We start from the raw sequence: 19,595 nt of genomic DNA on the forward strand, positions 1-19,595 counted from the left end.
TCAATATGCCTTGTATACTGTTGCTCAGGTTAGTTATCATTGTTCTAGTTCACAATGGAGCCCCTAGTTCTACTCTTCATACCCCTGATAACTCCTTTGTCCCACCTCCCACACATGCGGTGACCTCACCCATTACAACCAGCATGTCCAGAGACACAACCTCTCTCATCATCACCCAGTGCCTGGGCTTACCCCCGCTGTACCCGCACCCCACCATACCCCTGTCTGCACATTATGCCCTGAATATATTCTACCATGCCCAGAAACCTGCTCCTCTTATTCTCTGTCCCCAACGCTCTAGGCGACCAGTTTTGATAGCCTTTAGCCGCACCCTCATACTACTCCTTCTCTGTTCCGCGGGTGATGTGGAGGTAAACCCAGGCCCTGCATGTCCCCAGGCACCCTCATTTGTTGACTTCTGTGATCGAAAAAGCCTTGGTTTCATGCATGTCAACATCAGAAGCCTCCTCCCTAAGTTTGTTTTACTCACTGCTCTAGCACACTCTGCTAACCCTGATGTCCTTGCTGTGTCTGAATCCTGGCTCAGGAAGGCCACCAAAAATTCAGAGATTTCCATACCCAACTATAACATCTTCCGTCAAGATAGAACTGCTAAAGGGGAGGAGTTGCAGTCTACTGCAGAGATAGCCTGCAAAGTAATGTCATACTTTCCAGGTCCATACCCAAACAGTTCGAACTACTAATCTTGAAAATTACTCTCTCCAGAAATAAGTCTCTCACTGTTGCCGCCTGCTACCGACCCCCTCAGCTCCCAGCTGTGCCCTGGACACCATTTGTGAATTGATCGCCCCCATCTAGCCTCAGAGTTTGTTCTGTTAGGTGACCTAAACTGGGATATGCTTAACACACCGCCAGTCCTACAATCTAAGCTAGATGCCCTCAATTTCACACAAATCATCAAGGAACCCACCAGGTACAACCCTAACTTTGTAAACAAGGGCACCCTCATAGACGTCATCCTGACCAACTGGCCCTCCAAATACACCTCCGCTGTCTTCAACCAGGATCTCAGCGATCACTGCCTCATTGCCTGTATCCGCTACGGAGCCGCAGTCAAACGACCACCCCTCATCACTGTCAAACGCTCCCTAAAACACTTCTGTGAGCAGGCCTTTCTAATCGACCTGGCCCGGGTATCCTGGAAGGACATTGACCTCATCCCGTCAGTTGAGGATGCCTGGTCATTCTTTAAAAGTAACTTCCTTACCATTTTAGATAAGCATGCTCCGTTCAAAAATGCAGAACTAAGAACAGATACAGTCCTTGGTTCACCCCAGACCTGACTGCCCTCGACCAGCACAAAAACATCCTGTGGCGGACTGCAATAGCATCGAATAGTCCCCGGGATATGCAACTGTTCAGGGAAGTCCAGAACCAATACACGCAGTCAGTCAGGAAAGCTAAGGCCAGCTTCTTCAGGCAGAAGTTTGCATCCTGTAGCTTCAACTCCAAAAAGTTCTGGGACACTGTGAAGTCCATGGAGAACAAGAGCACCTCCTCCCAGCTGCCCACTGCACTGAGGCTAGGTAACACGGTCACCACCGATAAATCCATGATTATCGAAAACTTCAATAAGCATTTCTCAACGGCTGGCCATGCCTTCCGCCTGGCTACTCCAACCTCGGCCAACAGCTCTGCCCCCGGCAGCTCCTCGCCCAAGCCTCTCCAGGTTCTCCTTTACCCAAATCCAGATAGCAGATGTTCTGAAAGAGCTGCAAAACCTGGACCCGTACAAATCAGCTGGGCTTGACAATCTGGACCCCCTATTTCTGAAACTTTCCGCCGCCATTGTCGCAACCCCTATTACCAGCCTGTTCAACCTCTCTTTCATATCGTCTGAGATCCCCAAGGATTGGAAAGCTGCCGCAGTCATCCCCCTCTTCAAAGGGGGAGACACCCTGGACCCAAACTGTTACAGACCTATATCCATCCTGCCCTGCCTATCTAAGGTCTTCGAAAGCCAAGTCAACAAACAGGTCACTGACCATCTCGAATCCCACCGTACCTTCTCCGCTGTGCAATCTGGTTTCCGAGCCGGTCATGGGTGCACCTCAGCAACACTCAAGGTACTAAACGATATCATAACCGCCATCGATAAAAGACAGTACTGTGCAGCCGTCTTCATTGACCTTGCCAAGGCTTTTGACTCTGTCAATCACCATATTCTTATCGGCAGACTCAGTAGCCTCGGTTTTTCGGATGACTGCCTTGCCTGGTTCACCAATTACTTTGCAGACAGAGTTCAGTGTGTCAAATCGGAGGGCATGCTGTCCGGTCCTCTGGCAGTCTCTATGGGGGTGCCACAGGGTTCAATTCTCGGGCCGACTCTTTTCTCTGTATATATCAATGATGTTGCTCTTGCTGCGGGCGATTCCCTGATCCACCTCTACGCAGACGACACCATTCTATATACTTTCGGCCCGTCATTGGACACTGTGCTATCTAACCTCCAAACAAGCTTCAATGCCATACAACACTCCTTCCGTGGCCTCCAACTGCTCTTAAACGCTAGTAAAACCAAATGCATGCTTTTCAACCGATCGCTGCCTGCACCCGCATGCTCGACTAGCATCACCACCCTGGATGGTTCCGACCTTGAATATGTGGACATCTATAAGTACCTAGGTGTCTGGCTAGACTGCAAACTCTCCTTCCAGACTCATATCAAACATCTCCAATCAAAAATCAAATCAAGAGTCGGCTTTCTATTCCGCAACAAAGCCTCCTTCACTCACGCCGCCAAGCTTACCCTAGTAAAACTGACTATCCTTCCGATCCTCGACTTCGGCGATGTCATCTACAAAATGGCTTCCAACACTCTACTCAGCAAACTGGATGCAGTCTATCACAGTGCCATCCGTTTTGTCACTAAAGCACCTTATACCACCCACCACTGCGACCTGTATGCTCTAGTCGGCTGGCCCTCGTTACATATTCGTCGCCAGACCCACTGGCTCCAGGTCATCTACAAGTCCATGCTAGGTAAAGCTCCGCCTTATCTCAGTTCACTGGTCACGATGGCAACACCCATCCGTAGCACGCGCTCCAGCAGGTGTATCTCACTGATCATCCCTAAAGCCAACACCTCATTTGGCCGCCTTTCGTTCCAGTACTCTGCTGCCTGTGACTGGAACGAATTGCAAAATCGCTGAAGTTGGAGACTTTTATCTCCCTCACCAACTTCAAACATCAGCTATCTGAGCAGCTAACCGATCGCTGCTGCTGTACATAGTCTATTGGTAAATAGCCCACCCATTTTCACCTACCTCATCCCCATACTGTTTTTATTTATTTACTTGCTCTTTTGCACACCAATATCTCTACCTGTACATGACCATCTGATCAGTTATCACTCCAGTGTTAATCTGCAAAATTGTAATTATTCGCCTACCTCCTCATGCCTTTTGCACACATTGTATATAGACTCCCCCCTTTGTTTTCTACTGTGTTATTGACTTGTTAATTGTTTATTCCATGTGTAACTCTGTGTTGTCTGCTCACACTGCTATGCTTTATCTTGGCCAGGTCGCAGTTGCAAATGAGAACTTGTTCTCAACTGGCCTACCTGGTTAAATAAAGGTGAAATAAAAATAAAAATAAATAAAAAACACCATGACAGTCATGAAGTGGGCACGACAAAACCTATTTTCCCTCAGGAGACTGAAACGATTTGGCATGGGTCCTCAGATCCTCAAAACGGTTCAACAGCTGCACCATTGAAAGCTTCCTGACGTGTTGCATCACTGCCTGGTATGGCAACTGCTCAGCATCCGACCACAAGGCACTACAGAGGGTAGTGTGAATGGCCCAGTACATCACTGGGGCCAAGCTTCCTGCCATCCATGACCTCTGTACCAGGCGGTACAAAGATTGCAGCCACCCTAGTCATAGACTGTTCTCTCTGCTACCGGATGGCAAGCAGTACCGAAGCACCAAATTTAGGTTCAAGATGCTTCAAAACAGCTTCTACCCCCAAGCCATAAGACTCCTGAACGTCTAGTCAAATGGCTACCCAGACTATTTGTGTAGCCCCACACACACCACTGTCACTCTCTGTTGTCATCTATGCATAGTCACTTTAATTAACTCTACCAACATGTACATACTACCTCAACTAACCGGTGCCCCCACACAATGACTCTGTACCGGCACCCCCCTGTATATATTGCTATTTTTTACTGCTGTTCTTTAATTACTTGTTACGTTTATTCTTTTCCGTTTAAAAAAAAACTGGACTGTTGGTTAAGGGCTCGTAAGTAAGCATTTCCACTGTTGTATTCGGCGTGTGTGCCTAATAAAATTGGACTTGATTTGATTTGATTACTGGGTCTTCCTTTCCTGTGGTGGTCATCATAGCGCAGTTTCATCATAGTGCTTGATGGTTTTTGAGACTGCACATGAAGAAACGTTCCAAGTTCTTGAAATTTACCGCATTGACTGACCTTCATGACTGTCATCTCTCTTTGCTTTTTTGAGCTGTTCTTGTCATAATATAGACTTAATCTTTTACCAAATAGAGCTATCGTCTGTATACCAAATCAAATCAAACAAATGTATTTATAAAGCCCTTCTTACATCAGCTGACATCTCAAAGTGCTGTACAGAAACCCAGCCTAAAAACCCAGACAGCAAGCAATGCAGGTGTAGAAGCATGATGGCTATGACATACTTCCTAGAAAGGCCAGAACCTAGGAAGAAACCTAGAGAGGACCCAGGCTATGAGGGGTGGCCAGTCCTCTTCTGGCTGTGCCGGGTGGAGATTATAACAGAACATGGCCAAGATGTTCAAATGTTCATAGATGACCGGCAGGGTCAAATAATAATAATCAATACCATCCCTACCGTGTCACAACACAACTGATTGGCTCAAACACATTAAGGCAAGAAATTCCACAAATGAACTTTTAACAAGGAACACCTGTTTATTGGAATGCAATTTAAGCACCTTATGAAGCTTGTTGAGAAGAATGCCAAGAGTGTGCAAAGCTGTCAAGGCAAAGGAGGGCTACTTAGAATAATTTTAGTTTTGTTTAACTCTTATTTGGTTAGTAGATGATTCCATATGTGTTATTTCATAGTGTTGATGTCTTCACTGTTATTCTACAATGTCGAAAATTGTAAAAAAAAAAAAATTTAAAAGACTAAACATGAATGATTAGGGGTATGCAAACTTTTGACTGGTACTGAATGCGCATGCGCACAGGCGCACACACAAAATATTTCTTACAACATTTCCAAATTCTTTACTGACAGAACAATTTGAACACCTACAGTAATCACACAATCACACAATGCCACATCGCGCACCACCAGAAGGTGTTACATCATCCAATTCCCTCCCAACCGAACCTCTCATAAGCAGAGCCTAAATTGTCATCATACCGTCAGAGTAGTCATTGCAGTATGAATTAATTTTAATTGCACACATTATCACTCAAGAAGCGGATAAGATTCTGATCACTAAGCTAAGTACGATGTAACTAAACTCAGCAAAAAAAGGAAACGTCCCTTTTTCAGGAGACTGTCTTTCAAAGATAATTAGATCATTCGTAAAAATCCAAATAACTTCACAGATCTTCATTGTAAAGGGTTTAAACACTGTTTCCCATGCTTGTTCCATGAACCATAAACAATTAATGAACATGCACCTGTGGAATGGTTGTGAAGACACTAACAGCTTACAGACAGTAGGCAAATAAGGTCACAGTTATGAAAACTTATGACACTAAAGAGGCCTTTCTACTGACTCTGAAAACGCCAAAAGAAAGATGTCCCTGCTCATCTGCGTGAACGTCCCTTAGGCATGCTGCAAGGAGGCATTGAGGACTGCAGATGTGGCCAGGGAAATATATTGCAATGGGACGCCTAAGTGAGACGCTAAGATAGCTCTACAGGAAGACTGATCATCCTCGCAGTGGCAGACCACGTGTAACAACACCTGCACAGGATCGGTACATCCGAACAATACACCTGAGGGACAGGTACAGGATGGCAACAACAACTGCCCGAGTTACACCAGGAATGCACCATCGGTGCTCAGACTTTCCGCAATAGGCTGAGAGAGGATGGACTGAGGGCTTGTAGGCCTGTTGTAAGGCAGGTCCTCACCAGACATCACCGGCAACAACAACGCCTATGGGCACAAACCCACAGTCGCTGGACCAGACAGGACTGGCAAAAAGTGCTCTTTACTGATGAGTCGCGGTTTTGTCTCACCAGGGGTGAGGTTCGGATTTGCGTTTATCATTGAAGAAATGAGCGTGACACTGAGGCCTGTACTGTGGAGCGGGATTGATTTGGAGGTGGAGGGTCCGTCATGGTCTGGGTCGATGTGTCACAGCATCATCGGACTGAGCTTGTTGTCATTGCAGGCAATCTCCGCGCTGTGCGTTACAGGGAAGACATCCTCCTCCCTCATGTGGTACCCTTCCTGCAGGCTCATCCTGACATGACCCTCCAGCATGACAATGTCACCAGTCATACTGCTCTTTCTGTAAATGATTTCCTGCAAGACAGGAATGTCAGTGTTCTGCAATGGCCAGCGAAGAACCTGGATCTCAATCCCATTGAGCACGTCTGGGACCTGTTGGATTGGAGGGTGAGGGCCAGGGCCATTCCCCCCAGAAATGTCAGCGAACTTGCAGGTGCCTTGGTGGAAGAATGGGGTAGCATCTCACAGCAAGAACTGGTGGAGGAGATGCACTGCACAGGAGGAGATGCACTGCACTATTTAATGCAGCTGGTGGCTACACCAGATACTGACTGTTACTTTTGATTTTAACTCCCCCCCCTTTGTTCAGGGACACATTAATCAATTTATGTTAGTCACATGTCTATGGAACTTGTTCAGTTTATGTCTCAGTTGTTGAATCTTGTTTTGTTCATACAAGTATTTACACATGTTAAGTTTGATGAAAATAAATGCAGTTGACTGTGAGAGGATGTTCTTTTTTTTGCTGAGTTTATTTGAGCATGCAGCTTTGCTCTTTAGTCAATCAGAATGGGTCATTGGGATAATACATTTGGATAATACTATTATCTAGGTTATGTCTTTCAAGACATATTTGCCTGAGGATGGTGCTGCGGTTAATGCAACCTTCCTCGACAATCATTCCCTTGCCGGCATGGCGTCGAAGCCTTACATTGGTAGGCTTTTGCTTCCTTAAAACCAGTAGTGTCTATATTTTAGCCAACAGTGTCCTCTTGTGGTACTAGAAATTGAAGAAGCCTAACACCTTATGATGTTTTTAGCTCATATTAAAGAAACTGTCCAGTGAAAATCTCACATTTAAAATGTCATATTCTGTTAACTCATACCCAAATAATGTTGTTTACTCATCCTATACTCGTATGTAGCCAAAGCATAAATTGGCTACAGATTGTTTTTATTTTATGACTGGTGAACACCCACACCATTCTGTTGTTGGTGCACGCCCACACCATTCTGTTGTTGGTGTACGCCCACACCATTCTGTTGTTGGTGTACGCCCACACCATTCTGTTGTTGGTGTACGCCCACGCCATTCTGTTGTTGGTGTACGCCCACACCATTCTGTTGTTGGTGTACGCCCACACCATTCTAACACAGAAAAGCTGCTTTTTAACATACTTAATTAAAAGTAAAACTATTTCACTCATATTGCTATTAATGATAGGTCATATTTCATAAAAATATGGAAACACTGGAGAGTTACTTTAAATTTACAGTGGACTAGGATGTGAATTTGACATTGCAGCTCATGGCAGAGGCCCTTTATAACAAAGGCCTCTCTGAAACGATCAACTTGCAGAATGTGATTTATTATTCATTAAATAGCCCACTTGCACAGTTTGCCTGGTTGACCAGACTAGTACCAGGACAAAATCTGAACTTAGTAAAGGCCCAGTTTTACTTTTTTTAAATAATTATATGGATAGGAATGATGTGGATTATTTTATCCCCTATTTTGCAATCCAATATCAGATCAATAATCGTTGATTTTAAGCTAGTTTATCAGAAAAGGATTGGATAGGACCATTTTAATCAAGGGTCACATTCAGTAGTCAAATGTTGTCCAATGTTGCAAATAGAAATATCATGTTGAAGAGAGGTGAGGTTCGAATTTCCCACTTTGAAAGTATCAGAATCAACCAATAGGAAGCTCTATGCAAAAAACGTACTGACTATTTTAACTCAGAGGTTCCGAGTTTCTGAAGTTAGCTTGGGGCAAAGGCATCAAAAATTGACGCATAGGGAGGTGTCGGGGGTGTTTCCCCAACCATTATTGGCTTTGTCAGAGCTGATCTGATTGCTCAAAATACTAATCAGTGAAGGAAAAACATATCAGAATTAGGCTTCCTGTGTAAACGCAGCCTCTGACAAGTAGCTCAAGGAATCACATTGACTCTCTTCATAGTTTCCAAGTCGGACATTTCTGAGTTTCCAAGTTCCGAGACGTCTTTAACAAGGCAGAAGGATGAAAAAGTGTACAACTGGGGTGTAATCGTTACGCCAAGTCTATGGCAAAACGTTTGCCTAAGAAACCGTTTACTCTAAACGGTAAACATATTGAAACGAAAACGAGAGTTTCTACTGGACAAATTCAGGTAGGTCCCTCCCCGTTTCATTCTGTTTGCTTCTGTTTGGTTCTTAAAAACGGTAAACGGTTTACGTTACAAAGGTTTCCTCTGTTGCAAAATGTACTTAACGCGGTTGAGTTCTGTTTTATTCTTAAACGGAGGTTGTAGTTCATTCATGTCTCCTATTTTTTTTAAAGTGTCTGGAAGATTTCACTCCACTTTAGATCATGGAAGAACCGATCATTTATAGATGTGCAGCTTGTCACACACTTCTTAAACTATTCAGATTGGAATGGCAACCCGTTGAAACCATACAATTAAAATTAACTCCAACTTCTGTTTAAGAACCTAGGGTGATGATATTTTCGACCTAGTTAAGTTAATTACGTCACGTTGAAGTGTTAGGAGTAAACGGTTTGCAACGGAATTTGACTAATGAATACACCCCTGCTGCTGCTCATGTTCTCAGTTTTCCTGGGAATTGGCTACTTTGATAACAATGTCGCGGGTGAAAATGTATTGGTTGCAGGTTTTTGAGCTACTTCTAAATTGCACTGCGGACGCCATAGCATTTCACTTTTTGTTTTATCTATTCATTTCACTGTGACCTGCTGCTGCTGACTATCAGGTAGTGAGGTAGGCTGCTGCTGCTAAGTGAGGGAGTGGTGCAGGGAAGGTACTTCATATACAGTCGTTGGAAGGGAGGGACGGACCGGAGTGCCAGAATTATGCCTAGGCAACCGTACCACCGTGTGGTTGTCGTTTACCTTTGAACGTCTGACTAACATGACATGATACCAAAGCTTTACCAACGTCTGCGTGTACCTAACATGTCGTCATACCAACGCATTACTAACATCTGCGTCATGCATGAGTGTTAATAAAAGTAATAAGGTGCGTGGTTATATTAATTAAATCTCAACCATAAATGTTAGAAATTTAGCAGACAGAGAGTGCTTCTGCTGCAGCAGGCAGCTCAGCTGAGTCACGTCCGAGAAGAGCAGCACATCATGACAAGTGACGTGAGATTCAACAACAGACGCCCTAGGTAGCTAGCTACATACTTCTCCCTGTAGCAAGCTACATACTTCTTCTTTGCTTTATCATGACAGCCAACACAGAAAGGGAGAGACACGGAGAAATACACAAACAACAGTTTCAGAGAGAGGATCGAACAATGTGCTTTCTCTCTGGGTATGTATGGCCAGCAAGTTGAAGACAGAGGAACGAACCGATTTGATACGCTAGTTTACTGGCTAGACACGATTCTACTGTCAGAATGGCAGGTAAATGGGCAAAATATTGCAAAGGCTGGGAAAGAGAACGGGTTATAATGTAATTGATTAAGAGCATCCCAGGAGATGACAGAAAAGCTTTACTGTCGGTATTGCAAATCAGAAATGAGAGCCCACCACGCCGATCGTATTTCTCATGAACAAATGGAGAAACACAAGAAAAACGCTGCTCCATTTTCTAATGCAAGAATATGACACAGGAACTGCATTTGTAAGAGAGAATAACACAGTTGAACAATCAGAGTTATTGATGGCTACACATTGCATGCCACTCCAGCATTGCAACTGTTGATCACCTGGGATGTGTTGTTGAAGACATTATCTTCAACAGTATCCACAGAACAAAATGCACAGCGCTCATCAATGCAGTTTATAGGGCCTGCGGTGCATGAGGAACTAAAGGACATTGGGAATGAGTCTTACTCATTGATTAATGATGAAATTAGTGATGTCACAACCAAAAAAGCAACTGTGTGTGGTGATAAGATACAACAGCAAGAAACTCTCTCAAATCACACAACAACAAAAAAACACAAGAAAAAGTCATGGTGATTAACTTTTACTATCGTTATCTTCACGCTGTTGGCTAGAGCGCATGTATAGCCTACCACATGAGGTTATTATGGACAAAAGAGCAAGATTATTTTTTTGTCGTGTCAGCAGAATAAGACCCTCGATATTTATTGGAAAGGAGAATCAAGCTCATCACCTTACACTTTCACCACCCTGTGAAGTTCCTAATTGATTTTATTTGTAGCCTAATAAACTGCATGCTTTCCTGACTCATAGTGGGAGGACCACGTCATTGACGTTTACTTCGATATGATGGATTTATATCAATACTTGCGTATTAAAGCGTTTCCACTGACGTTTCTCGCATAATACATTTTACAGACACAAAAAGATCCCACCTATCCGAGCGCGTTTTGTTTACATTTGTAAAGTTTACGGAAACAAGTTCTGTTTCCATTAGGCCTGTCATTAAATTTTGTCCGACATGTACTGTACTCTCATAAAAAGGCATCTGAGGGGGTGGCCAAAGTCCTCTCGTACATGGAAGCGGTTTAGAAGGTCAATAACACTATTGACGAGATAGAGGTCGCCCATCTGATAGAGGAGCACAGGCTGGAGCGGGAACAAATACTGACAGACCACCTGAAGTCCAAAGAGGTGGGCAGTGTGCACCAACCAACTTTGTTAACCAACTCTTAAAAGGGGTAATTCACTCCAAATTAAAGTTGGTCAGATGTTGAGAAGTTCTCCCCGCTAGGTGTTTAATTATTATTTTATTTTTTTAGATGAATGGGAAAGATAAGCACCATATCATTTCAGCATTATGGAACTATCACTTTTTCATATTAGGGTCTCAAGACATTCTCATTACTTTTTGGGGATAAGATTGGGGGTTGTTTTTTGGTCTTCTGATTGTATGATGCCTTTTCTTCTCTGTAGGTATGGAAAAAAGGAGATGCCCATGGCATCAGTGCTAAGAGTCATGGGTAAGATGACACCAGACCAAGTCCTCTAACCAGGAAGCTCAGACGTGGTAGCGGTTTGCGAGATGATCCAGAGTTAGGTGTCTTTAAAAAAGGTGAGACATACCTACCTGCTGTCTCTCATGCTCAATGAACTGGGATTCATTCACTTGCTGCTTTCTCAGAGATCTATCTAGTAGTTGTATTGTTATTGTAGGCAAAAGTCCACCCCTTCAGCATCTTGGCGGCATCAGAAAATTACATGGTGGATCTGGCGGGAAAGCGTTTTGCGGTGGCGGTGGACATTAGCACACCTCTGAGCAGCATTGTTCAGGGGACCTCAGTCAGCACGGTGGTCACAGCTGCAGCGATAGCCATGGTAAGTCAACATGACTATCCTGCACTCAAGATGCACCATAGAGATGGATAGAGGCTGCACTTGACACAGAAGTGTTAATGGCAAAGATGGGGGGTGGGCTCTCTGTTGAACTATAGCTGCACTCCTAAGCACGGTTTAATGACTAGTTGTCACAGCTGTGTTTCTAAGCTGCATCTATAAACATGGGAAGGCTAGACGGTCTCTGGAGGAAGCTAAGGTCAAGGAAAGGGTCTGTTGAGAGATTCCATGGGTTCCTGCCACATCTCCCCCACATGCCACCATCTCAAGAGGGCACAGGCATTCCATGCATGCTCTGTTATGAGTACATGTCATGTAAAATTGTAATGACCATTCCAGGCATTTTAGAGAGGGACTATTTTAACATGTACCAAGTTGGTTGTGTCTATGTTACAGGTTCTTGTGCGGACGGAGGCAGAGACACTCTGAGGGAGCTATAGTTCCTTGCACAATCTCAGCCGACATGTCTCTTCGTGAAGTAACAGCTAAGCTGGTCAAGGTACAGACATTAAGTGTCACACTACAAAATGTGCATCTCGAAACGCACATTGTTTTACAGGCAAAAACTTGCTTGCTTGCCAAAACTGAATGATTGCTTGCCAACTAGTCACACTGTCTGAAACCAGGGTCATGTCCATAAGGGAACCAAACTGAAGATAATGGACTGAAACAGGGAGGAACTTATCGGACTTGGTCCAATAAGAAAAGCTCATTTCTGTTTTCAAACGTTTTGCCTTACTATATATGGCCCATTTCTTTGATAAAACATGATGTTGTGTAAGTGCTATGACTGTGGGTCATAGCTTACCGCTGCTTCATTGATCTGTTCACAGATAACCAGTGGCTATACAGACTGCTCTCCCCATCCTGTGGGCTTCGGAGAAAGGGATCACTGTGAACATGTTCATGATATTCACCAACAGCGCCAACCCGGCGGCGTGTCTGAGGATGTACAGACATGTAAGTTGGATGCATCAAGGTAATCCTCAAGATAATGATTCTGTGGTGTACCACTGTCCTACCCCCACTGCTCTGTCAATGCCAACCTGTGCTGCATTGATTGAAAAATAGACTTTTGGAAAACACTTGCACAGATACCATGTCACATGGAATATATTATTTTTTAAATTACATGTGACTACACTACTAACTACTCTTAATCACAATTCAATCATGTTTGTGTCATGCACCTTATGTGTCATTATGTGCAGCTTGGTCAAGTACATTCTGGGGTTGTTCCTCCTCAAAGCACAAAGAGGATTTCGACCACAACGCAGATTGTTCTGAAATGGTTTCTATAGTTAGAAACATAAGCATTTCAACTGCATTTTGTTGAAATATAATTTGCACTGAGAAAATAAGCTAATTGATTTCACCCAAATTGGCAATTTCAATGTAGGATTCATATAATATACAATAAATATAGTACGTAACATCCGATTTCCACGAAAATAGCTTAGCAATTATTAAAATATGAGGAATCCAAATAAATTATAAAACGACACATACCCACCCCAATTGGTCAGTATATAGTATCCGTACTCTCTGTTTGAAAAGTTGTATGAAGCTGTGACTTGGAGTATTGTTTATTCATGATATGTAATCTAGTCAGAGTAAATAATTATTTTATTTTTTCCTGTTTAGAGATCCTGCTACTGCCATTTAAAAAAAAATGATGGTGTTGTGTTTATCAAATGTATCACAACATTTTCTTTGGAACTTTGGGTAGAAAACCAATATCTTTTGCTCATGATGAAAAGATGTTATGGTCATCCACAATTCAAGTGTCACGCCCTGACCATAGAGAGCCCTTGGTTCTCTATGGTGTTGTAGGTCAGGGTGTGACCAGGGGGGTGTTCTAGTTTTCCTATTTCTATGTTGGTGTACTTGGTATGGTTCCCAATTAGAGGCAGCTGATTATCATTGTCTCTAATTGGGGATCATACTTAAGTTCTCCATTGTTCCCACCTGGGTTGTGGGATATTGTTTGTGCTTGTGCTGGTTGCAATGCTGATGTCACGTTTTTGGTGTAATGGTTTTTTTGTTTGAAGTTTCACCGTAATAAAGATGTAGAACTCTACACAACGCTGTGCCTTGGTCCGTCCATTATCAAGATCGTAACATCAAGCCAGTCCTCCATGAAAAAAGTTGAGTTTGTCCTTCTCTTAGGCTTAATCTGTGTCCAGAAAACCACCCCTGTGTGTTTGGTGAAGAAGCAAACTACTAGGCTACAGCAGTTCTATTGGTTTCAATGTTATGGTCTCTAAGGGTTTTCAATGGTAAAAGTCCCAAACACACACAGTAAAGGGTTTTGTATTGGGTTAGGTTTAATGGTAAGTGTCACTAATCACACAACATACGATCACGAAATTTACTAAGAATTGGGGTTGTATAACAGTTTGCGTTTCGGTACAGTGGGAAAATTAAATGCCATTCACAATGTTCCTGGCATTGTCTGTTGTGACAGGACTTTATGCTGGGACTCTTACATTTCCACTCTGATGATGCGTTTTTGTAACCATGTGGGAGTTTACCAGTTGTGAAGTCGTAAATACAATTTGTGATGCATTAATCACTCTCAAACAATTACTCCGATCAGAATTGGATCAGGCAACTGTGCTGCCGCTGTGCATGTTTGGGATTCTGAGTAAATTGCCTATATTGCTATAGCCTATTTCAATAAATATGTTGTATTTTCATAAAGCAAGAGAATCTCACCAAAGCAGCACAAAATATCCATTCGGATAATTATTTTCTTTTAACTCTCGAATATCTGATGATCTGGAATCAACAACCAAAGTATATATTTTTTTTTATACCGGACACGCGCAGGTGTCATGCTGAAGAAGCCCAAATGTTCTATTTTCTCTTCATTTGATACGAATATGACTTAAACCACTCATTTTAATGCATGCTAGATTTCTCCAGCTGTGTAATTTCATTATCAAACAAACAAATGAATGAATCCTAGAACTCTGTTAGATATCTCAAAGGTAAGTTGTTTTTGAATAACCCCAAAACATGTGATCTAAGGTAATAATGAGAGAAAAAAACCCAATAGCAATATATACAAATCTAATGAGAAATTTTAACAAACAGTGGAGCAAAGCATTAATAGACAGATTATGCATGCATGTGAGGTCCGGGACAAAAACGACCAAAAGCCAATCATACTAACTGAAATATGATAAAAGCATTAAGACATTCAAGTTATGAAGAGTATTTTACAAACTGTTCAAATAGTGTTTGTCCTAAAGTTTCAGCTTTTAAATGGGAATAATTATGGAAGTCTTGAGTCTGCTATTCTCATTCACAGATTTATTTTGAATGACATATTTTTAGGCCACACGAAGTGAAATTGAGCATACAATACCAAGATGGAAAACTCTAATGAGGAGTCAAAAGAGTTGAGGCTACAACTGAGGAAGTCTTATGAAATAAATGAGTAGTAGGCCTATTCCTTTTATTATTCTAGCAATGTGCAACCCACCTACAATGCATATAGTAGCCTAGGACTAACAAGAGAGGAGGATGTATGAACATTTTTAATTAGTTTATAATTATCCAGTTCATGATAATTTTACAACCCATCACAGAACACACAGCCAGCCAGGCCTGTTGACTGTCACTCCACCAGAATGGAATAGGCTATTTGAAAATATTTGCCTCCACTAAATATATTTTGTCAATGTCATGATGCCTCTCATCCCTCTAGTAGCATGCCAGCCAAATGCGTAGAAGTATTTTTATTTAATGTGTTACTTTTTGGTACATTATTTGCGGATGGCTGTTAGTGCGATAACATTGTCTATGGCAGGAATGTCAAACTCATTCCATGAAGGGTCTAGTGTCTGCTGTTTTTTCCTTTCAATTAAGACTTAGACAACCAGGTGAGGGGAGTTCCTTACTAATTAGTGACCTTAATTCATCAAGCGGGTACAGGGGAGTAGCAATAATCGATCCCTCCTATGTACACTGATTTTCAGTCACCCCTTTTGACCTATGGTGTTACGGATCTTTTTTATTGTTGTTTGGACAAGTTACTTCAGCTTTCGGACAAGTAAAAAATAAATAATAATACTTTAAAAAAAAAATAATAATAATAAAGTATTCGGTCCTACATGTCCAAAAGACAAGTGTCTAAAAATGTTAATGTCAAGCCCTGCTTGTGACTTTCATAAAGGGGGCATGTCTGTAGCATGGTACATCGTCCTCCCACTCCAGGGTAATGTGATGGGCTGCCACTGGGAAGATTAGATTATGCTGAGCCACAGGGCACCGATCGTTGGCACGTGACATGAATGAGCAAAAACAATGAGGGTAGAGCAACCTTCTCAAATCGAATGTCAACAAGGCAACATGGTGCATCATCCAGAAACTTCTCTTTCCCATAAATGTTTGAATTTTCAAATGAGTTTTCATTGGGAAGAAAGGTAAGGTGTTTTTTTAATCAAAGGCAATCACTTTTGCATGTGAAATCATAATCATTATTCCACGTGCTCCTATGTCACTTGTTTTGAGTCAACTTCACTGTGAGTTTTGAACAGGGCACCTGGCTCACTCCTGGGAGGCTGCCCGGTACCACAACTAATGCAATCAACTTTCACCTGGTGCTAAACATGCCTACCCAGTCCAGATTAATTGAATCCCCTCACTGTTAAGCAAGCGCAACACAGGTTCATGAAAAACTTTGGCTTTGGTTTTCTTATACAGTAACTTCTGAAAGTATTCATACCTCCTTTACTTGTTCTACATTTTGTTACATCCTTATTCTAAAATTTATCAAATAATGTCCTCAACAATCTACACACAATACATCAAAATGAAAACAGGTTTTTAGAAATGTTTGCAAATGCACATAAGTATTCAGACCTTTTGCTATGAGAGTTGAAATTGAGCTCAGATGCATCCTGTTTCCATTGATCATCCTTGAGATGTTTCTACAACTTGGAGTCCACCTGTGGTAAATTCAATTGATTGGACATGATTTGGAAAGGCACACACTTGTCTATATAAGGTCCCACAGTTGACAGTGCGTGTCAGAGCAAAAACCAAGCCATGAGGTCGAAATAATTGTCTGGAGAGCTCTGAGACAGGCTTTTGTTAGGGAAAGGTTTGGCTGGGGTGGGGGTTTACTTGGCTCATCGCGCTTTAGTGACTCTTTATGGCAGGCAGGGTGCCTGCAGGCTGACTTCGGTTGTTAGCTGAACAGTGTTTCCTCTGGCACATTGGTAGAGCTGTCTTCCGGGTTAAGCGAGCGGTGTTAAGAAGTACGATTTGGTGGATCATGTTTCAGGAGATGCATGACTTGACCTTCGCTTCTCCCGAGCCTGTTGGGGAGTTGCAGCGATGAGACAAGATTGTAATCACGAAATTAGGGAGAAAAAGGGGTTATACATTTAAAAAAGAATCAGCAGAGGGGAGACGATGTGTTTCTTTGCATTTACGTCTTGCTCCGGTATACTGGGGTGACGTCGGCATAAATGTGTTGGCAACTTCATAGGCTATTCTCGTTGAGCGTGGCGACATACTGTAAACATTTTATCCACAACTCTCTGTCCATTGCCGTTGTAATATACTGGGAAGCCAAAATGTTCCCAAACTGGAGATTTTAAACGATGATGGGGGATCCTCCAATTCTGGTTTATCAACCCCACCACTCGCCATTGGACAGAACTAATTCCCAGCTGCGCCTCACAAAAGGACAGTTTGAAATGCGGCCATTACGGTTTGAATTTTGATTACAACGTGCACATAGGCCTGAATATTCTTTTTCAGGTCAGATTTGCTCGAGGCATAGGTCTACAAGGGTAATGTGATGGGCTGCAGCGTAGGCATAAACTATAGGCATAATGTTTTTATTTTGTAAATATATACAGTATATTTTTTATGTATTCATTTTGGTTTAGAATGTGAACTGAACCGAGGTCCCCGTTCAGTACGAATATGTGTACCGTTACACCCCTACTGAGAATGCATTACATAGTATGAATAAACAATACTCCCAAGTCACAACTTGTCAAACAGAGATCTGATACTGTATACTGGCCATTGGTGTGGGGTTTGGGTGGTCCGTGGGTGGTGTTTGACCATTTATTTGGATTCCTCACATCTTAACCACGGTTAAGAGGTTTTTGTGCAAATCGGATGTTTAGTACTATATTTGACTAACTGAATCCAAAACATTTAAATGGCCCATTTGGGTGCAAATTAATTTCTCAGAGTTCAAAATGTCTTTCAACAAAATAAAATATCTGTTTCTAATTAATGGAACTATTTCAGAGATGGTGGGTGTCATGACTTACTGAAATGACATGGAACAACACTGGTTATCAAAGTAGTTGTAGTGTTGCCAAATGTTTTGTCTCATCTACAACTATAATCAGCGTTATTCAAATCATTGTTATTCATCATGCCTCTATTGTGTTTTGTTTTTGGTAGAAAATAGGTAGCTTTTCCAAACTGATAGTGTGCGGGCTGACCTCAAAGGCCACTCCATCGCCGCCCCTGCTGAGGACAGGGGCATGCTCGACCTCTAGGGCTTTGACTTGGGAACCGTGGACGTCATCTGTAACCTTATCCTGATCTTCGAACAAATTCTGGACCATACAAAGAAATAAAAACATTGATAGAAATGGTGGAAAGATTATGAAATTGACTTGGCTCGCAATGACGCACAAAGTGCCCTGGAGAACGGAAATTCAAAAAGATATTGATATTTACAATACCGTTTTTTATTTTGATCATGAGTGAAATGAAGATGCGCCCAGCAGGTTCAATCAAATTGTGGAAATGTGTATTCGGTTATTATCTTAAAGTTGGTAAAGGAGACCTAAAACGATATCATATGTGACTATATATATATCACACTACAAGAATGGATATTAAAGTAAAGATTCACCCATTTTTTTTATGTCATATTGTATTTGTGCAATTAAAAATGGGTGAATCATTCCTTTAATGCGTACAGTACTCTTATCGTATAACAATGCTTTCTTTCAAGAATAAATAATGGTAGACATTACATGGAAAGACCATTCACGATTATTCATTTGAATTGAGGAGCGGTGGTGTAAGAGACCTGTATCTTGTAATGGGCAATAGTTCCATTGTAGGTTTCTGTTGGAGGGGATCACTGTACAGTACATTACTACTATGATATGTTAAAGCGAGTTTTATTTTTTTTGGTACCTTATTTAAAAATTGTATTTAACTACCCACGTCAATTAAGAACAAATTCTTATTTACAATGACGGCCTACCAAAAGGCAAACGCCTCCTCCCGGGACGGGGGCTGGGGTTAAAAATTAAAATAAAAATGTATTTAAAATATAGGACAAAACACACATCACGACAAGAGAGACCTAAGACAACAACATAGCAAGGCAGCAACACATGACAACAACATGACAGCAGCATGACAGAAGCATGACAGCAGCACAAAACATGGTACAAACATTATTGGGCACAGACAACCGCACAAAGGGCAAGAAGTTAGAGACAACAATACATCAATCAAAGCAGCCACAACTGTCAGTAAGAGTGTCCGTGATTGAGTCTTTGAATGAAGAGATTGAGATTAAACTGTCCAGTTTGAGTGTTTGTAGCAAACTGAAAAGATGAGCGACTCGGATGTGTTAGCTTTGGGGACCTTTAACATGATGTGACTGGCGTTGCATGTGGAGGATGAGGGCTGCAGTAGATATCTCAGATAGGGGGGAGTGAGGACTAAGAGGGTTTTTATAAATAAGCATCAATCAGCGGGTCTTGCGATGAGTATACAGAGATGATCAGTTTACAGAGGAGTATAGAGTGCAGTGATGTGTCCTATAAGGAGCATTTGTGGCAA

The 19,595-nt window shown here is 42.2% G+C and overlaps 1 long non-coding RNA gene across 5 annotated transcripts in view; it reads left to right on the top strand.

Moving 5' to 3' along the window:
- The window catches only part of LOC112260214, a 34,815-nt gene extending 15,714 nt beyond the window's left edge, over positions 1–19,101 (top strand). Inside the window, exons 1-6 of one of the 5 annotated variants that reach the window (XR_006084306.1) lie at positions 7,946–8,607; positions 11,328–11,466; positions 11,568–11,729; positions 12,144–12,246; positions 12,581–12,726; positions 18,189–19,101. This is a non-coding gene — a long non-coding RNA (uncharacterized LOC112260214). Of the gene's footprint in view, positions 1–7,945; positions 8,608–8,650; positions 9,775–11,327; positions 11,467–11,567; positions 11,730–12,143; positions 12,247–12,580; positions 13,828–18,188 lie in introns of those variants that run through there. The other 4 variants (XR_006084307.1, XR_002954995.2, XR_002954997.2 and 1 more) reach the window with 4 other exon arrangements.
- Positions 19,102–19,595: the final 494 nt, after the last annotated feature.

This window comes from Oncorhynchus tshawytscha, linkage group LG10, assembly GCF_018296145.1.
Source record: "Oncorhynchus tshawytscha isolate Ot180627B linkage group LG10, Otsh_v2.0, whole genome shotgun sequence".
In the NCBI taxonomy this organism is placed as follows: domain Eukaryota; kingdom Metazoa; phylum Chordata; class Actinopteri; order Salmoniformes; family Salmonidae; genus Oncorhynchus; species Oncorhynchus tshawytscha.